Below are 6,433 nucleotides of genomic sequence, written 5' to 3'. Positions count from 1 at the left end.
AGGTGTGGTGAGCACTTTGACCCACCAAGTGCTTCACAGAAGTTTATAATGCAGAGCCGTAAAAATAAAACAAAAAATTTTTCCCACAAAAATTATTTTTTTAGCCCCCAGTTTTGTATTTTCCCGAGGGTAACAGGAGAAATTGGACCCCAAAATTTGTTGCCCAATTTGTCCTGAGTACGATGATACACCATATGTGGGGGGAACCACTGTTTGGGCGCATGGGAGGGCTCAGAAGGGAAGGAGTGCCATTTGAATGCAGACTTAGATGGAATGGTCTGCAAGTGTCACATTGCGTTTGCAGAGCCCCTAATGTACCTAAACAGTAGAAACCCCCCACAAGTGACACCATTTTGGAAACTAGACCCCCTAAGGAACTTATCTAGATGTGTGGTGAGCGCTTTGACCCACCAAGGGCCTCACATAAGTTTATAATGGAGAGCCGTAAAAATAAAACAAAAATTTTTTTCCCACAAAAATTATTTTTTAGCCCCAGTTTTCTATTTTCCCGAGGGTAACAGGAGAAATTGGACCCCAAAATGTGTTGTCCAATTTGTCCTGAGTGCGCTGATACCCCATATGTGGGGGGGGGGGGAAACCACTGTTTGGGCGCATGGGAGGGCTCGGAAGGGAAGGAGCTCCATTTGGAATGCAGACTTAGATGGAATGGTCTGCAGGTGTCACATTGCATTTGCAGAGCCCTAATGTACCTAAACAGTAGAAACCCCCCACAAGTGACACCATTTTGGAAACTAGACCCCCTAAGGAACTCATCTAGATGTGTTGTGAGAGCTTTGAGCCCCCAAGTGTTTCACTACAGTTTGTAACGCAGAGCCGTGAAAATTTTAAAAAAAATCTTTCCCCCAAAAATTATTTTTTAGCCCTCAGTTTTGTATTTTCCCGAGGGTAAGAGGAGAGATTCGACCTCAAAAGTTGTTGTCCAATTTGTCCTGAGTACGCTGATACCCCATATGTTGGGGGGAACCACCGTTTGGGCGCATGGGAGGGCTCAGAAGGGAAGGAGTGCCATTTGGAAGCAGACTTAGATGGAATGGTCTGCAGGCGTCACATTGCGTTTGTAGAACCCCTAATGTACCTAAACAGTAGAAACCCCCAAGTGACCCCATATTGGAAACTAGACCCCCCATGGAACTTATCTAGATGTGTTGTGAGAACTTTGAACCCCCAAGTGTTTCACTACAGTTTATAACGCAGAGCCGTGAAAATAAAACATCTTTTTTTTCCCCACAAAAATTATTTTTTAGCCCCCAGTTTTGTATTTTCCCAAGGGTAACAGGAGAATTTGGACCCCAAAAGTTGTTGTCCTATTTGTCCTGAGTACGCTGATACCCCATATGTTGGGGTAAACCCCTGTTTGGGCACACGGGAGAGCTCGGAAGGGAAGAAGCACTGTTTTACTTTTTCAACGCAGAATTGGCTGGAATTGAGATCGGACGCCATGTCGCGTTTGGAGAGCCCCTGATGTGCCTAAACAGTGGAAACCCCCCAATTATAACTGAAACCCTAATCCAAACACACCCCTAACCCTAATCCCAACAGTAACCCTAACCACACCTCTAACCCTGACACACCCCTAACCCTAATCCCAACCCTATTCCCAACTGTAAATGTAATCTAAACCCTAACTGTAACTTTAGCCCCAACCCTAACCCTAACTTTAGCCCCAACCCAAACTGTAGCCCTAACCCTAATGGGAAAATGGAAATAAATACATTTTTTTAATTTTTCCCTAACTAAGGGGGTGATGAAGGGGGGTTTGATTTACTTTTATAGTGGGTTTTTTAGCGGATTTTTATGATTGGCAGCCGTCACACACTGAAAGACGCTTTTTATTGCAAAAAATATTTTTTGCGTTACATTTTGAGAGCTATAATTTTTCCATATTTTGGTCCACAGAGTCATGTGAGGTCTTGTTTTTTGCGGGACGAGTGGACGTTTTTATTGGTAACATTTTCGGGCACGTGACATTTTTTGATCGCTTTTTGTTCCGATTTTTGTATGGCAGAATGACCAAAAACCAGCTACTCATGAATTTCTTTTGGGGGAGGCGTTTATACCGTTCCGCGTTTGGTAAAATTGATAAAGCAGTTTTATTCTTCGGGTCAGTACGATTACAGCGACACCTCATTTATATCATTTTTTTATGTTTTGGCGCTTTTATACGATAAAAACTATTTTATAGAAAAAATAATTATTTTTGCATCGCTTTATTCTCAGGACTATAACTTTTTTATTTTATTGCTGATGATGCTGTATGGCGGCTCGTTTTTTGCGGGACAAGATGACGTTTTCAGCGGTACCATGGTTATTTATATGTCTTTTTGATCGCATGTTATTCCACTTTTTGTTTGGCGGTATGATAATAAAGCGGTTTTTTGCCTCGTTTTTTTTCTTACGGTGTTTACTGAAGGGGTTAACTAGTGGGCCAGTTTTATAGGTCGGGCCGTTACGGACGCAGCGATACTAAATATATGTACTTTTATTGTTTTTTTTTAATTTAGATAAAGAAATGTATTTATGGGAATATTTTTTTTTTCATTATTTAGGAATATTTTTTTTTACACATTTGGAAAAATTTTTTTTTAACTTTTTTACTTTGTCCCAGGGGGGGACATCACAGATCGGTGATCTGACAGTTTGCACAGCACTCTGTCAGATCACCGATCTGACATGCAGCACTGCAGGCTTCACAGTGCCTGCTCTGAGCAGGCTCTGTGAAGCCACCTCCCTCCCTGCAGGACCCGGATCCGCGGCCATCTTGGATCCGGGTCTGGAGCAGACAGAGAGGGAGGTAAGACCCTCGCAGCAACGCGATCACATCGCGTTGCTGCGGGGGGCTCAGGGAAGCCCGCAGGGAGCCCCCTCCCTGCGCGATGCTTCCCTGCACCGCCGGCACATCGCGATCATGTTTGATCACGGTGTGCCGGGGGTTAATGTGCTGGGAGCGGTCCGTGACCGCTCCTGGCACATAGTGCCAGATGTCAGCTGCGATAGGCAGCTGACACCCGGCCGTGCTCCCCCCGTGAGCGCCGCCGATCGCGCTGGACGTACTATCCCGTCGGTGGTCATAGGGGCCCACCCCACCTCGACGGGATAGTACGTCCGATGTCAGAAAGGGGTTAAGTTAAAGGGGCCGAATAATGTTGCACGCCCCACTTTTCAGTTTTTGAATTTCCACAAAAATTTAAAATAACTAATACATTTCGTTCAACTTCACAATTGTGTTCCACTTGTTATGATTCTTCACCAAAAATTTACATTTGGTATCTTTGTTTGAAGCAAATGTGGGAAAAGGTTGAAAAGTTCCAGGGGGCCGAATACGTTTGCAAAGCACTGTATATATTAATGGTGGGTGCGCATCTGAATTCAGCTGTGTAGTGTAAAAGAAAGGGAAAAAGTGGGAAATGTGCTCTGGAAGTGGGGCTCTAGGTAACTATGTTACTAGATGATGGCCCGTGTTATGACCTGGTGGTCAGGACAATAATGGACCTGGTGGTTAAGAGCACAAGGAATGCCCTGATCGTTACTGATAATAAGGACGAGCTCTGGGACGTGGGAACTCTGCTGACCGCAATCCCTAAACCTATCAAACACACTAGAAATAGCCGTGGATTGCGCCTAACGCTCCCTATGCAACTCGGCACTGCCTAAGAAACTAGCTAGCCCTGAAGATAGAAAAATAAAGCCTACCTTGCCTCAGAGAAATTCCCCAAAGGAAAAGGCAGCCCCCCACATATAATGACTGTGAGTAAAGATGAAAATACAAACACAGAGATGAAATAGATTTAGCAAAGTGAGGCCCGACTTACTGAACAGACCGAGGATAGGAAAGGTTACTTTGCGGTCAGCACAAAAACCTACAAAAAGACCACGCAGAGGGCGCAAAAAGACCCTCCGCACCGACTCACGGTGCAGAGGCGCTCACTCTGCGTCCCAGAGCTTCCAGCAAGCAAGACAACAAATTAAATAGCAAGCTGGACAGAAAAATAGCAAACCAAAGAAATACAAGCTGGAACTTAGCTTCTGATGGGAAGACAGGTCACAAGAACGATCCAGGAGTGAACAGACCAATACTGGAACATTGACAGGTGGCATGGAGCAAAGATCTAAGTGGAGTTAAATAGAGCAGCAGCTAACGAATTAACCTCGTCACCTTGCAATTTTCCTACTTTCAATTTTCATCCCTTAAATCACAGAGATACGTCACACAAAATACTTAATAAGTAACATTTTCCACATGTCTGCTTTACATCAGCACAATTTTGGAACCAACTTTTTATGTTAGGAAGTGTTAAAGGGACACTGTCACCTGAATTTGGAGGGAACAATCTTCAGCCATGGAGGCGGGGTTTTGGGGTATTTGATTCACCCTTTCCTTACCCGCTGGCTGCATGCTGGCTGCAATATTGGATTGAAGTTCATTCTCTGTCCTCCATAGTACATGCCTGCGCAAGGCAAGATTGCCTTGTGCAGGCATGTACTACGGTGGACAGAGAATGAGCTTCAATCCAATATTGCAGCCAGCATGCAGCCAGTGGGTAAGGAAAGGGTGAATCAAAAACCCCAAAACCCCGCCTCCATGGCTGAAGATTGTTCCCTCCAAATTCAGGTGAGTGTCCCTTTAAGGGTTAAAAGTTGACCAGCGATATCTCATTTTTACAGGGACCACATCACATTTGAAGTCACTTTGAGGGGTCTATATGATAGAAGATACCCAAAAGTGACACCATTATAAAAGCAGCACCCCTCAAGGTGCTCAAAACCACATTCAAGAAGTTTATTAACCCTTCAGGTGCTTCACAGGAATTTTTGGAATGTGGAAAAGAAAATGAACATTTAACTTTTTTTTCCCCAAAAAATTTACTTCAGATCCAAAATTTGTTATTCTGACAAGGGTAACAGGAAAAATGGACCCCAAAATTTGTTGTGCAATTTCTCCCAAGTACACCGATACTCCTTATGTATGGGAATGCTACTTTTCAGGCACAGTGCAAAGTTCAGAAGGGAAGACGCGCCAGATTTTACTGTTAGACCGGGGTCACACATAACGTATAAAAATACGGTCCGTTTTTTACGGTCGTAATATGCAGAAATGTTCCCTGAGCAGTGATCCATATGTCATCCGTTGGCAAGGTGTGGCTGCGTATTTTGCGCATGTAATCCTCCATATGTCATCCGTATAGCGTTTTTTTAATTGCAACCTTCCAAAATGGACATTTAACGGTTTTGAGGCCTGCAAATAATTTAAATCATCTTCAGCAACCCTATTTATTGCCTCTACAACAGGTGGAAGCCTCCAATCTGGCCATTTTGTTGCTGTGCTTGTGTTGGTGTATTGGTGGTTTGTTAGCAACATGTCAGACATACTTAGGTTCACCCCAACTGAGCGTGTTCTATACAACTGGGTTTTGTCACGCCGCTTTGGCCAGCCATACCCAGTGATAGTGGATCCAAGGAGGAGGAGACGAATGTGGGTCCATCCGCTTTTGAGGCAACGGCTCACTAAAGACCATTTTCACTGTCTCTATGCATCTCTGCGGACACATCCAGACAAGTTTTATCAATATTGTCGCATGAGCCTTGCCACCTTTGATCTTTTGTTGGAGACAGTGCGCCCTGGGATCACCTTTCAGGACAGCAGGATGCGCAATTGTATATCTGCTGAGGAGCGTCTTCTCCTTACATTACGGTACGTATTCCTCCTCCTCGTACTCTATGTTGATGATGTGTCTCTAAATGTCTTAGCTAGTTCTGCTTACCAGTTTCTCTTATTTTATTCTTAATATATCTCAAATCTCTACGCTTAGTAGTAACAATATGTTATTAATGTGAAATTCACATAGCCAGTGTTAAATTTTGATAGCCTGGCTTGTTAGTTCCACACAGTACATGTGTTCTATATGAATTGTTTTAAACCTTGAACCAGTTTTAATGTTTTTTGTTTAAAGTTTTTTTAGTTTTAGCTTCCTTACAACTGGTCAATCTTATGCAGCACTCCATCATGAATTTTTGATTGGGATGTCTACAGCCTGCAGTGATCCTCAACCTACTGAACAGCCGCACAGCCAGCTCTTCCCTCTCCTAGTGTATCCTCACCCACCCCCTGCAGACTGTGAGCCCTCGCGGGCAGGGTCCTCCCTCCTTATGTACTCGTGTGCCTTGTTATCTGCTCATGTTTAATGTATTTGTCTATATTTGCCCCGTATTCACATGTAAAGCGCCATGGAATAAATGGCGCTATAAAAATGTATAATAATAATAAATAATAATAATCTCAGGCATAGTCTGGTCTACCTGTTCAGTAATCTGGTCCCGACTTCATCAGGTGGTCGTGCCTGAGCCCAAGATGGAAGACTGGTTGCGGATGGCCTGGGGATTTGAGGAACACTGCCAATTTCCCAATTGTATTGGA

Source organism: Ranitomeya imitator, chromosome 4 (genome assembly GCF_032444005.1).
Source record: "Ranitomeya imitator isolate aRanImi1 chromosome 4, aRanImi1.pri, whole genome shotgun sequence".
NCBI lineage: Eukaryota > Metazoa > Chordata > Amphibia > Anura > Dendrobatidae > Ranitomeya > Ranitomeya imitator.
Note: the sequence above shows the minus strand (reverse complement) of the source record.